Raw genomic sequence first — 14,071 nt, forward strand, 5'->3', positions numbered from 1 at the left:
GGATTTCTTCAGACATGGAAGCATAATCCGGTACAAGCAATTGTGCAAAGACTGTCTTTCTCCTTTGCCTGTCAGTTTAACTATATTTAACTACATGTTTTTCCAAAGGGTCAGATTTTCTTCTTCATGAGCAAAAGTTTTGCTGGATTCGACCCATGTTATCAGATTGTGTCAAGATCCCTAGCATTTCAGATGATATTGCCACATTTGAGTCTACCTTGAAACAAATATATTCGGTCCTTTTCAAAGGTTTTTCAACCCTTAAACACATTTTTTTAAAAAATATGTTAACAATATTTAATGATCTATAACATCACATCAAACCCAGGAATTGCTATCTTGCACTTATTTCACTAAATATAATTTATCACAAAATAAGCCCTGCTTTTACTAGTGTAACAGAAACAGATAGGAAAATGCCTCTCAGATACCTCATAACAGTAATCTTAATTATTTTTTCTGACTTCCTGTGCTTAGCATCAGTTCTGAAAATCGTAGTAATCCACAACTAATATTTTTGTATTGATTAGACTGAGATACAGAAAATAATTCTGGATTTAGCTCCATATAAAAGATCACTTATCAAGCAGTCAATCATACATAATCATCTCAGGTTCCCCAGCTTAGTGCTCTATGTGTGGATTAGATGTTAGCGTTTTCAAGATGGATTGGCAAGACTCAAATTAAAATGACATTAATTGGTTGTGGTAATTGGTGGTATCAACTATCACATCTTTTCTGCAAGCCTGTATTTATTTTTATTTTTTTCACATCTGTATGTGAAAGAAGTCTCATTTTGTTCTGTAATGAATAGCTCAGCAATGTTGTCATTATAAGTTCCTGTCTTATTATGATTTGTAGTTTTCTTTCTATAATTTTACAACACTTTTGTCAACGTCCTCATTTGGTTTCATGAACAGCACTAATGGTGTCACGAACAGGGATTCAGCTATTTGTGTCATGGAACTACTTTGGAGAAATCTGGTCTTCTGGTGGAGAATAGGGTTTGTTTCTCAGGGAAGGGGAAGACCATCTTTGGCAGCAAGCTTTCCAATTTAATCAGGAGGGCTTTTAAAGAGAGTCATCAGGGGAGGGAACCCTCAAGCCATCCCACTTTGATGGTAGTGTATGCCCTGAGCCTGGAGTTGCATCACAAGCCATTACGATAGCACCTAATGTGCAGGATAAGGGAACTCCAATTGGTAAATGAACGTCGATGGGAATCCAGCTCAAATACCTGTACACTAATGCATAGAGCATGGGGAACAAGCATGAAGAGTTGCGGGCATATGTATGCCTACATTGCTGTAATGTCATTGGCATCACAGAGACGTGGTAGGACAGCTTTCACAACTGGAATGTAAGAATTGATGACTATAATCTCTTTAGGAAAGACAGACAGGGAAAAAGGGAGGGGGTTGTTGCCCTCTACATCAAAAACTAGCTGGAGTCTGTGGATCTTCACCTTGGGATAAATGAGAAGATGACAGAGAGCTTATGGGTTAGTAAAGGAAAGGCAGAAGAAGGAGACATCATAATAGGAGTCTGCTACAGGCTGCCTGATCAGGAAGATTGAGTAGATGAGGCCCTCTATAAACAGGTAGGAGCAGCATCATGTTCACAATGCATGGTCTTCATGGAGGATTTCAACCACTCCGCTATCTGTTAGAGGGACAACAGAGCTGGGTGCCAAAAGTGAAAGAGCACCCTGGAATGCGTTGATGATAACTTCCTCTTCCAAGTCCTACAGGAACCCACAAGAAAAGGTGCTATGCTAGACTTTGTCTTCGCCAGCAAAGATGGGCTGGTAAGTAATGCAAAGCTCAAGGGCAGCCTTGACTGCAGTGATCACAAAATTACAATGTGCAAGATCCTTGGTGTGTCGAAGAGAGTGCACAGCTAACTTGCTACTCTGAGCTTCATGAGTGCAGATTTTGACCTCTTCAGGTAACTGCTCAGCAGAGTGGATAAAATCCTGGAAGGAAGAGGGGCCCAAGAAAGCTGGTCAGTGTTCAAGGACGACCTCCTTCAAGCCCCTAAGCAGTACATCTCAAGAAAAATGTAGGCAGGCAAAAATACCGGGATATCACCAAGGATCAACAAAGAGCTCCTGGACTTAGGAAAAAAAAAGAAAGTCTATAGAGAGTGGAAGTAGAAAAGAGTTACCTGGGAGGACTACAAAGAAGTTGACTGAGGAGCCAGAGATCAGGTTGGGAAAGCTAAAACCAAGATAGATTTAAATCTAGCCAGGGACATAAAGGGGAACAAGAAGAAATTCTACAGGTAGAATCACAGGAAGATGTAGGTCCCCTCTGGAAAGAAACTGGAGACCTGGTCATGAGGAATAAGGGGAAATCTGAGATTCTCAATGTCTTCTTTGTCTCAGTCTCCACCAGCAACAGCTCTAGCTACACTGCCCAAGATACAGAAAGCATTGGTAAGAACTTGGAGAAGGAGCATCTGCCTGCTGTATGTGAAGATCAGGTTCAAGAAGATCTAAACAACCTGATGGTGTGCAAGTCCATGGGACCCAATGAGATCCATCCATGTGTTCTGAAGGAACTGACAGATGAAGTTGTCAAGCCACTACCCATGGTCATTGCATGGTCATGGCAGTATGGTGAAGTTCCTACTCATTGGAAAAGAGGAAACATAACCCCCAATTTCAAGAAGGAAAAAAAAAAGAAGACCCAGGGAACTATAGACTAATCAGTCTCACCTCTGTGTCTGGCAAGATCATGGAATAAATGCCTCCAGAAGGCCCTACTAAGGCACTTGGAAAATAAAGATGAGGTGATTGGTGGTTATCAATAAGGCTTCACCAAGGGCAAATCATGCCTGACAAACTTGGTGGCCTTTTGTAATGGATTTACCGCATCGGTGGATAAAGGAAGAGCAACTGATATTTTCTACCCGAACCTGTGCAGTGTGTTTGACACTGTCCCACATGACATCCTGGTCATCAAACTGGAGAAAGAATGGATTTGATGAATGGATTACTCACTGGATAAGGAATTGGCTGGATGGTCACACACAGAGAGTTGTGGTCAACAGCTCAATATCCGAGTAGAGACCTGTGACAAATGGCATTCCTCTGGTGCTTAGGACTGGTGCTATTTAACATCTTCACAGGCAACATGAACAATGGAATTGAGTGCACTCTTAGCAAGTTTACAGATAATACCAGGCTAAGTGGTGCAGTTGACACGCTAGAGGGAAAGGATGCAATCCAGAGGAAACTGGACAGGCCTGAGAGGTGGGCTCACACCACCTCATGAAATTCAACAAGGCCAAGTGCAAGGTCCTGAAGCTGGGGTCAGGACAATCCCATGAACAGATACAGACTGGGTGGAGAATGGCTTGAGAGCAGCTGTGGAGAGAAGGATTTGGGAATGCTGGTTGATGAAAGACTAAACATGAGCTGGCAGTGTACACTCACAGCCCAAAATATCCTGGGTTGCATTAAGAGAAGCATGACAAGCAGGTTGAGATAGATGATTCTTCCAGAATCCACATTGATTTCTAGCGCTCATACATAAGAAGAACATCAAACTGTTGGAGCAGGTCCAGAAGAGGGCCACAGAGATGATCAGGGGGCCAGAGCAACTCTCCTACGAGGACAGGCTAAAAGAGCTGGAGCTCTTCAGCCTAGAGAACAGAAGGCTCTGTAAGGACCTTATAGTGGCCTTTTGGTACCTGAGGGGGGCCGACAGGAAAGCTGAGAGAAGCTTTTTATAAGGGCATGCCATGACAGGACAAGGGAAATTATTTTAAACTGGAAGAGGATAGATTTAGACTAAGTATTATAAAGAAATTCTTTACTGTGAGGGTGGTAAAAAACACTGGAATAGGTTGCCCAGTGAGGTTGTGGATAACCCCTCCCTGGAAGCATTGTAGGGCAGGCTGGATGGGGCTTTGAGCAATGTGGTCTACTGGGAAATGAATGTCCCTGCCTATAGCAGGAGGGTTGGAACTAGATGATCTTAAAGGTCCTTTCAAATCAAACCATTCTATGATTCTATGATTAACATATCAGTGGGCAACATGGTTTTATGTTTATTGCCATAGTATCTCTTAAGTATCTCACTTGTCCCTGTTTGGAGACCACATTATCAATAACTTCTCAGTTATTTGCATTTTCTGGTTAAACATCTCAATTCCCAACTGCACCCTTATGACAGTAAGAATAAACAACATCTACTTCAGGATTAAAGAGAATGAAACATAGCATACTATGCTACTTTCAAGGTCACTGGTAAAAATTTGCTAACACAACAAAATATTTCACTTCCATTCTGAATGTTTTCCCACTGGTAGTATAAGCAAATGAGCATTTCCATGTTATTTACATCTTCTTCTTACCTACATATATAAATGAAGACTTTCTTATCTTTTTAGCTTAAGTGTTTCTCATTGTCACAGAAGACCTCCCCCAGACCCCATCAATCAAACGTGTCTTGAGGCTCTGGTTCTTCAAGAGTGACTTGAGGCACTGGAACAGGCCACCCAGAAAAGCTGTGAATGTTCCATCCCTGGAAACATTAAAGATCAGGTTAGATGGGGCTCTGGGCAGCCTGATCTAGTGGGTAGCAGCCCTGTCCATAGAGGGGGTTGGAGCTAAATGATATTTAAAGACCCTTCCAAACTAAAACATTATATGATTCTATGATTTTATTATATTATTTAGAAAAAAAAAGGACCTCTAAAACTGTAGCGTGCCCCAAAATTTAGTTTTAATCCAATTAATATTGGCTAACTGCTATAAAAGAGAAAAGGTATGTTACCAAAAAAGGTTTTAATTTTAAACGTGTATTTGTAAAAAAATGTACAAAAAACACAGCAAGGTTCTTAAAATGTATTGTACAAGATTCCTTTCAAGATGGCTCGGTACACCTCAGCTAAAATTCTACTAATATGGTCTGTGGCATCTAGATTTCACAGACTCATCCTTCCTGTAACAAAGCACTGATAGCTTCCTTTCACTATGCAACATGGTGTCTAGTACTAGAAATAGATCTGTATGCAATATTTTAAAAAATGAGATTGTACACCATGGTTTCCTATGCTATCTCTGCTGCTTTGAATAATACTTAAAATCTCAGGCATCCTTTTGTCAAATAAACTGAACATTAAATTGATGTTTCCAAAGCAGTATGTACAATATCTCTAACACTTCTTTCTTTAGTGCTAATAATTTCAAGTCCTTCACTATCTATGCACAGTTAGGTTCACATTTCCTCATATAATTTACTATCATTTATGAGAATTTAATCTACAGCTTCACCACTGTTGTTCAGTATCACATCTTCTGAAATTTGCACTTTTTTTTCCTTTTTTTTCTAGCTCACTAATGAGTAAACTGAACAACACTGATCCCTGCATAAATTCATGCTATCTTCCCTTTGCACTTTAAAATTAAAAATTCATACTTAATTTCTAAACCTATGGCTATTTATTAATCCAGGAGAAATTAACTTTTATCTCATGACAAATTAATTACAGTAATAGATTTTGATGAAAGATCTTTTTGAAAATTTTTGAAAATTCCACTACATCAACAGCTGCACTTTTTCCACTATTTTCATTCCTCAAAGAGGTCTATCAGATTAGTGAAGTGTAACTTCTCATGACCAAGACCATCTCTATTCTCATGTTTGTCTGTATTTCTTCCCAGATCTAACTTAAATAATTTAGTGTTACAGTTGCCTAAATTGCCGTTCTGAAAACTGTGTGTGTCCATTTCAATTCTTATATTCTCTCTGTGCCATTGTGCTGTTAGAAGTAGTGAGATAACAGCTAGGTGGGAGATTGGTTGTTAACAAATCTAACCCACAACAATACTGGTTTTATTTAGGTCAGATAGAATATTACTTAATAAAACATCTCATTTCTTTAATGGGGAGTCAATGCTGCCGAATATACATTGTCCTGATGTCCAAATTTTGGTGACTTTTTTCACATCCCACCTCGTTCTGTGACAACCATGAAGGTCTTGTGGAGAAGAGGTAAAGAAACTACTCCAGAGTAGCTAATTGCTTAAGGATTAAAACAAAAGAGACATTCAGGTAAAAGGCTGAACTGTCTAGGAATCTGAAGATTGTTCTTGAGGAGCTGAGCAGAAGAAGAAATCTGAAGGAGAAATACTTGGATTACAAAGAGGAAAATAGACACGGTTAACATATTCAAATGATCATAAATGAATTTCTGAAGAGTGCATCTCTTTAACATTTGGACAGAAGAACGCTAAAATAATAAAATTTTGTAGAATGATCAGGTTAGATTTTCAAGTAATAATTGTCAAACCAGTTCTGCAAGGTCTTTTCTTCCATATGCAGGATTTCTAAATAGTTATTAAACTGAAGATGTTCAAATGCTCTGTAACTAAGAATCTTAAGACTTATCTGCATAAATAAAACAGTAGTAACTATTTTCCTTTGTAATTGTAATTATCACCTTTATGATTTATAAATGAGCAGTAGATGCAACTAAAATTATGCTTGCAGTATTTACCACTCTGAAATAAGAAAATTTTTCACTGATTTCACATACAATGGATAGAAGTCCTAATTTCTACATTTCTAGTTGAATAATTCTGCTCTATACACTGCTAGACCAGCTCCTTCCTCCTGCTAAAGTCTCAGAGTGATTTGACTATATGATTTATAAAATGTGAATAATAAAAAGAGATGTCAGAAATCTTTGTTGGAATAAATAACTTCATAAGTGTGACTGTTTCCTCTTTAAGAATATCTGGTTTTTGTATCAATTATTTTTACGTAAACCTTAGTTTCTTGTCATCAAAAACAGCTTAGCAATGTTATTTTTAAAGTTTGACAAGAGAAGAGAAAATACAAAAAGAATGTGCACTAAATTCTTAAATATATTTAAAAAAAATTATATCATGTAATGATGCTATAAAATCAACTAGTTTATGGAATAAATGTCTTATGAAATCATATTAATGACATGACAATTAACATAGGCAGTTGGTGTATATTCTACTAGATGATATTTTTTATTTATTTCCCATTTGAAGTTTCAAAATCTGCCAGCATCATTTCATGTATTTGAAAAATAATTCTTCAAACTGTACATATATGTACAACATACCAGAGGGTTTGAAAGCTGGTATTTAAGACTGAATTCTTCCTCTGAACCAACTAAATATGTTTCTCATGTATTTATCAGAAAAAAATTGAGAAAAATCAACCAGCCTGAGTAAAGTAACATTGCCTAGAATCACGTGCTTACAAAAGGCGGCTAATATAATGAAGATTGTCATGGTAAAAGATGGTTTAGCAATTTTTAAAATGTATTCAATTTTTTTTTCCTGTTTCCTTTTTCCTGCCCCCTGATTATTTTCTGTTCCACTTAATATATGTACTTCAAATTTTTGACATTGAAATATGAGAAGACATTAAAATTATTTAAGATTCAGTCATTAAACACACAGTAAGGTTTCATGAATTCTTGTCTCAGAAATGAAATGTTAGCTGTCTCTTGTCAGTTAGTCTTTGATGTTTTATACACATACACAGAATAATAAAGATGTATTGATTGACTTCTGTTGAGGTTAACCTTAAGATTTGTTACACTGAGCAGTAAGCACTGACTTAGTCAAGACAAGGAAGGGGAATCAATCTCTGATATCCATCAAAATATCAAGACATTCCTAGATAAGTATAACATTTATTTATAAATATATTTGGAACACAGTTTCATAATTAATGAAAATCAAGAAGTGAAAATATACTTCTTTTTCTAGCAGTTAAAAGAAAGGACTAAAGATGATAAAGAATGGCTTGTCAAGAACAAATCTTTTTTAAGTGAAAATTGAACATCTATGTGCACTGGCCATTCTAAAATTTACATTTTTGGCCTTTGAAAGTGAAAAAAGAAAAACATCACCACAGCATTTTCATGTGTTCTGTGATTTTATATAATGAAAAAAATTGAAACCAGATAAATAAATAACATGAAAATACTCATGAGGCAGGCAATTCAAGTTTTTCAGTAGTTCTAGCACCATTTCCTGCCTAACATGAGATGACTCTTCTACCACCTTGTACATATGTATGTGTTACCCTACTGCACTGTGAGGACTATCAAGCTGGATTTCTTTTTGGGTGACAGAGGAAGGAGCATCTATCTATTAGGTCTTCTGCTAATAAATTTTTTCTGCCTCTGAGCAGTCTGGAAATACATTTTGTCTTTTATCCCTAAACTCAAATGTACCTTGAAGATGCTTATGTGATTGTCAAGGTCACCTGTCACACTGAACACGGGGGGAACAATTAAAGAAAAGGTAATGAGCATCACCATAACTTTTAACTGAAACTGAGTAAGTGTTGGGTGATGAGCAGATGGAAAGAATCTTCCACTTGCCAGCACCAAGCTTTTCTGACAGTCACATATGCCTGCTCAGCACATATTTACTGTGAATGGATTATTCTTACTGTCTTACTGGATGCATTATGCTGTGGAAAACAGAGAAGGAATTATCAGGGATATCTGGACTTAAAAAGGTCATAATCAGCAACTAAGGGGGAAAAAAAAAGCAACCAAAAAACAAACAAAACAAAACAAAACAAAACAGCAGGGGAAAAAAAAACTAATTTTAAAAAGGTAGTTCTACAGTGTCTCAGTTTCCTGAGATAGAAGTAAATGGTATAAGGACAACAAACATGTTGAAAATGCATGTTTGGATCCTAAATCACTTTATATACAGATTTTAAACTGTAGATAAACTGTATTTGAAGGAAAAAATGTTTGTAGTGAAAACTTCAAACACTAGTATTTATCTTAAAGTATAGATACATATGTATAGAAAAAATTAATTGGAAATTTTCTAAAGACAAGTAAAGGATACATCACAATCAGATGAAAAAACTGCATTTGAGAAATGCAGTGATTCAGAAAGACCTAGGTCCCTCCAAACACAGCTGTAGTCTGAATCACTCTTTCATCAGGGAATATCTCCCTCTTCTCAATGTACCTAGTGCCTTATAGTAAGGATGCACCTTTCCATCCTACCTACCAAAGCCTCATCTTGGAAAACTGTAGAAGTTGAATGAGTGCAATTTCTTTCCGAGGGCAGGCCAGTGCTTTGGTACCTTCCTCTCTTTTTTGAATATAACACTGCTTGTGTGTATTTAGCTAAGCATCAACCAATAACCCCTAGTCCGTTTCCTCTACACAGCTTTCCAGCCACTCTGCCCCAGGCTTCTAGCCTTGTTGTGGACAAAGTGCAGGACCCAGCACTCGGCCTTGTTGAACTTCATTCCATTGGCCTCAGCCCTGCTACCAAGCCTGTTCAGATCCCTCTGTAGGGCCATCCTGTTCTAAGGCAAATCAACTCTTCCTGACAAGAAACACATCCTTCTCAGATGAACACCTTGAATAGCATTGAGGCTAGAATTTTTCTAAATTGCTTACATGTGCTTCAATTGTAGAATGATTTGAATTGGAAGGGATTTTTTAAAACCACGTAGTTCCACTCCACCCTTGCCATGGGCAGAGGTGTTTTTTACTAGATTTGATTTTTTCAAGTCACAACCAGCCTGATCTTGAACACTTCCAGGAAAGTGACAGAGATATACTGTAGTACTGAACAGATTACAAAAACCTTCACATCAGTTTTTAAAAATGCAGATGTGTCTATTTATTAGCTGCAGAGTTAATAGTACAATTATGTTACCAATGTTTTTTTTCACTTCTTACTGACAAACAAGCTAGAGGATCAAGGAGTAGAAAAATCTATTTAAAAAAAAAAAAAGGGAAAGTCATTGCTTGGTTCTTTTATTCATCCTTCTGCTAAAAGCAAAGATGTGGGGAATCTAATAGAAGTTGCATTCTCTTCTTCTCTTGAGAAGAGAAGCTGTTTTTTTTTTTTCCCCTTAAAAGTAAAATGTATTTTGGTAAATCACAATAACATAGATGTTGCTATAAGTTTTATGTTTTTGGCAAATGTCTACTTACAATCTTTACATTACAAAGCCCTAGTATTATCACAGATCTTCCAGAAATTCTTTATTTTACTTTTAGGAATATGACTATGATCTTTATTCTCTCTGAGTACCTCCCTATATTAATATTTTGGGGAATAACTGGAAAAAAAAATTCTATTCTTTGAGAATTTTTGAGATCTAAAGGTTTTTCCATTGTAAAAGTGTCTTGAAAATTGAAAATACTTACTTTCAAAAAAAAAAAAAAAAAAAAAACCATATTTAATATCAGTTAAACTATTTGTAATGTTTCAGCTCTGCATTGACCTAGGAATACTTGATCATATTTAATAGTAAATTATAGTAAATTTCTTAACAGAAGAAATTTGGAACAGAACTATCTTCTCACTTTTTTTTTCGTTTTCTTTATAAACATGAATTTTTAAATAAATTTTAAAATTAATTCACTTTAGATGCATATTTACAAATAAATAATATCAGTATTGACAAGAATATTGGACAGCAAAAAATAAAAATTTAAAAATTTTTAAAAATCCAAATAATTACTTGAGCAAATGTAATGTATGCTAGCATACTGATACAACTAGAATATCTTTTATCACTAAATTTGAGAGATATGGATTTGAAGGCTGGACTAGTAGGTGGATAAATAACTGTTTGGATGGTAGTAGCCAGAGGGTTGTTGTCAATTGCTCTATGTTCAGTTGGAGGCTGGTACCAATGGTGTCCCCCAAGGGTCCATTTTGGTGCTGATGTTCTTCAACACCTTTAACAACATAGACCATAGTGAGTGCACCCTCAGCAAGTTTGCTGATGACCCCAAGCTGGGCTGGGCAACTGATACAATAGACAGAAGAGACCTGAACATGGTCAAAAAGTGGACACGTGAGAATCTAATGAGGCTTAACAAGGCCAAATACAATGTGTTGGAATTAAGTAAGGCAATCCCAGAGATTAGTACAGGCTGGTAGAACTCATTGAGAGCAACCCTGCAGAAAAGGACTTCGGAATCTTGATGGACAGAAAGTTGGACAAGAGCCAGCAGCATGCTCTTCCAGCCTGGAAGGCCAACAGTATCCTGGGCTGCATCAGAAGATAGGTGGCCAGGAGGGAGAGGGAGTTGATTGTCCCCCTGTACTCTGTTTCCTTTAGACCCCATCTGGAGTACTGCACCAGGCCTGGGGCCCTCAGTAGGGGAAGGATGTGGAGCTGTTAGAGCAGGTTCAGAGGAAGGCCATGAAGATGATCAAAAGGCTGGAATATCTCTCCTTTGAAGAAAGGCTGAGGGATCCAGGCTTGTTCATCTTGGAGGACAGAAGGCTCAGGGAGGTCTTGTTGCAGCCTTATAGTACTTGAAGGGAGCTTACAAGCAGAAGTAAGTTTGATATGTTACAGTCTGATAGCAATAGGACCAGGGGGAATGTTTTAAAAGTAAAAGAGGACCTTTAGATTAGTTGTTAGGAATAAATTTTTTACTCAGAAAGTGATGAGGCACCGGCACAGGCTTCTCAAAGAAGCTGTGGATGTCCCATCTACATAAGCCATGCTATGAGTAAATAATTCTATGACTGGTGTCATCTGCTGTCATAGAGAATCTAGATGGATAAGTGGTGGTATGCAGACAGGCACACTTGATAACATACAACTTACACAAGTAATTTACATGGAATAATGCTTATAAATTTGGGTATATCTATTTCTGTGCAAAATTTACAAAGCAGGTATCGCAAACTTTTAAAAAACTAGAAATCAAATAAAATTCCAAAATGAGCTTTGATATGGCTTTTTTTTTGAGGTCCTCAATCAAGTGTTTTGAATGCTTTGAAGTGTCAGCATTACTTGTTGCAGTACCATAGCTAGTGAGTGTATTTTGTTGGATCCAAAGAAGAAAACACAACTTGCCTGTGACCTACATTTTCTATAGAAAAAAATAAAGAAATAAAGGAGAGGGCAAAGCTTTTGCTTTGGAATTTCTTTTGGGTGATATGTAGATAGATTGCCTACTAATACTTATTCCAGCAGACTGTAAACTCTGTCCAGACTTTAACATTCAAGAAAATATTAGCTATATATCTATATATGCACTCACAAATTCAACATGAATATGCTATTTGTGTTTAGAGGCAGATGAGATTGGATAAATATCTCAGCACTGTAATAGGCTGCAGTAAGCTGTTACAAAGGTGATAACATTTACAGTTACCTATATCAGTAGTAGGCAGTTATAGACCAACATGCAATTTGCACATGCAAAGTCTATTACAGACGTGGTATAATATTATCATCTTATTAATGAATATAAAAAACAAAAACAAACTGGCAAATCACTTTTCAGTGATTTTTGTCAAATCTTGAGTGATCATTCAGAAGAACTCAGCTTACCATATAGTATCTGCAAAAAGAATTCCTCTTTTTGAATTCAGTCTTCACAGCACAGGCAGGTTTTCCTTTGCTCCTGCTTCACCTGTCCTCTTCCACTGCCCTGGCTTCCCAAACATCTTGAGACAATTGCACTTTGGCTCTTGCTGGCTATAAGCAAATAAAACTGACACATGTTGAAAGTATTTCAGGGCCTTCAAGTTGAGGTGAATATTCAGCTTGGATTTCATCAATGGAGTTTTTGTTTTTAGCTTTAAAGACAGTTGCTTTTCCATTCTCTCCATGGCTATCTTACTATCATTCATGCAAGGCAAGAAAGACAAGGAAGATCTGAACATGCAGGATTTTCTTCTTTTCTCTGACAGGCAGTAATACTGTTCCTAAGTGCTGCCACTTTTCACCCATGGAAAAGCATCTTCTCTGACCATCATGACTGTCAAAAATGGACACATATGAATGAGTCCTCTATAGTCAGAGAGCACCAGTATCAAAGCATCACTATTTACACATCCTAGATAAAAACACTAGTCCCAAGCACTCTTTGCCCTGTCTCCTGCCTGGTTTAACCTCAGGCCGCACAGTATGGCTCACTAATTGTGGAATGCTGTTTTGAATACAGGTTTCAGCAAATTTAAACACTAGATGTAATCTTCCAAGCTCTGTTGAGATATATGTAATTTTCTCCCACAAAGGCTGAACAAAGAGATAGTATGACATTACGATTGTATAAATCCTCTTTCAACACCTCCATTGTACAAAGTGTAGTCTTAGTGATTGAATAGCAACAAACAGAAGTTCCTCTTCAATTACATCTCTGTGACTCACAAACACACAGAAAGCTTCATCTAATACATCTGCTATAATTAGAATTCTCCTTTATGCTAAAGTGCTTTTGTTTTAAGACATGTTTGGAATAATCTCTTAAAAAAAATGATGTGGTATAGTTCAATATCTCTTTTGTTTTGAACCAGTCCTTTAAAGAAAAGTTTGAATTTTTCATTGAAGCTGTTCAAATCCAGCTATATAGTTAAAGGAAAATAAGCAATAAACAAATAAATAAATAAGTAAAGTGCATCATATTCTGCTAGTATTTTTGCTGGTGTTTCTACACCTATAATCAATTGATACGCAGTAGGCAGATGACAGTCTGTAAATCACAAAGTATTTCTTCAGTGGTTGCTAGGGGGAAAAATTACATCTATTTTCAATAATTGAACTAATTTAGTGGAAGTTTAGAATAACTTTCAAATGAGAAATAGATACAACGTGTAATAAGAAAACCTGTAATATATTCATTGTGCAGCAACATTCAAAGGCTGTGGGACATCTGTATTCATTGTTCAGTATTAAGTAATAACTACAGTTGTTCTGTAACAGACATATTAGTTTCCTGTGTAAATAGATAGCACTGATGCTGTCCTTGAGGCCTTATGATGCTCATTCTTTCACAAATAGGCAAGAAAATCTGCATACAAGCAGTATAGAACTTCCTCAATTTTAAGATACTCTGTTAAAAACTCTTAGGACAGGTATGAAGAGATGATGCAAGAAAAATAATGTGCTCATTCTAATCCAAGAGAGATGTTGTATCTGTATTATATTCCTGAGGTTTTTCCTTCATCCATTGCTTCAAGCAGCCCAAAGATGCTCAATAGAGGACTGAGGATAGATATAGCCAATTCTTGTCCTGTTATGGCCCCACAGCAAGATTCACATCTATATTAAAA

Source organism: Tetrao urogallus (assembly GCF_951394365.1).
Source record: "Tetrao urogallus genome assembly, chromosome: 3".
NCBI classification, from domain to species: Eukaryota; Metazoa; Chordata; class Aves; order Galliformes; family Phasianidae; genus Tetrao; species Tetrao urogallus.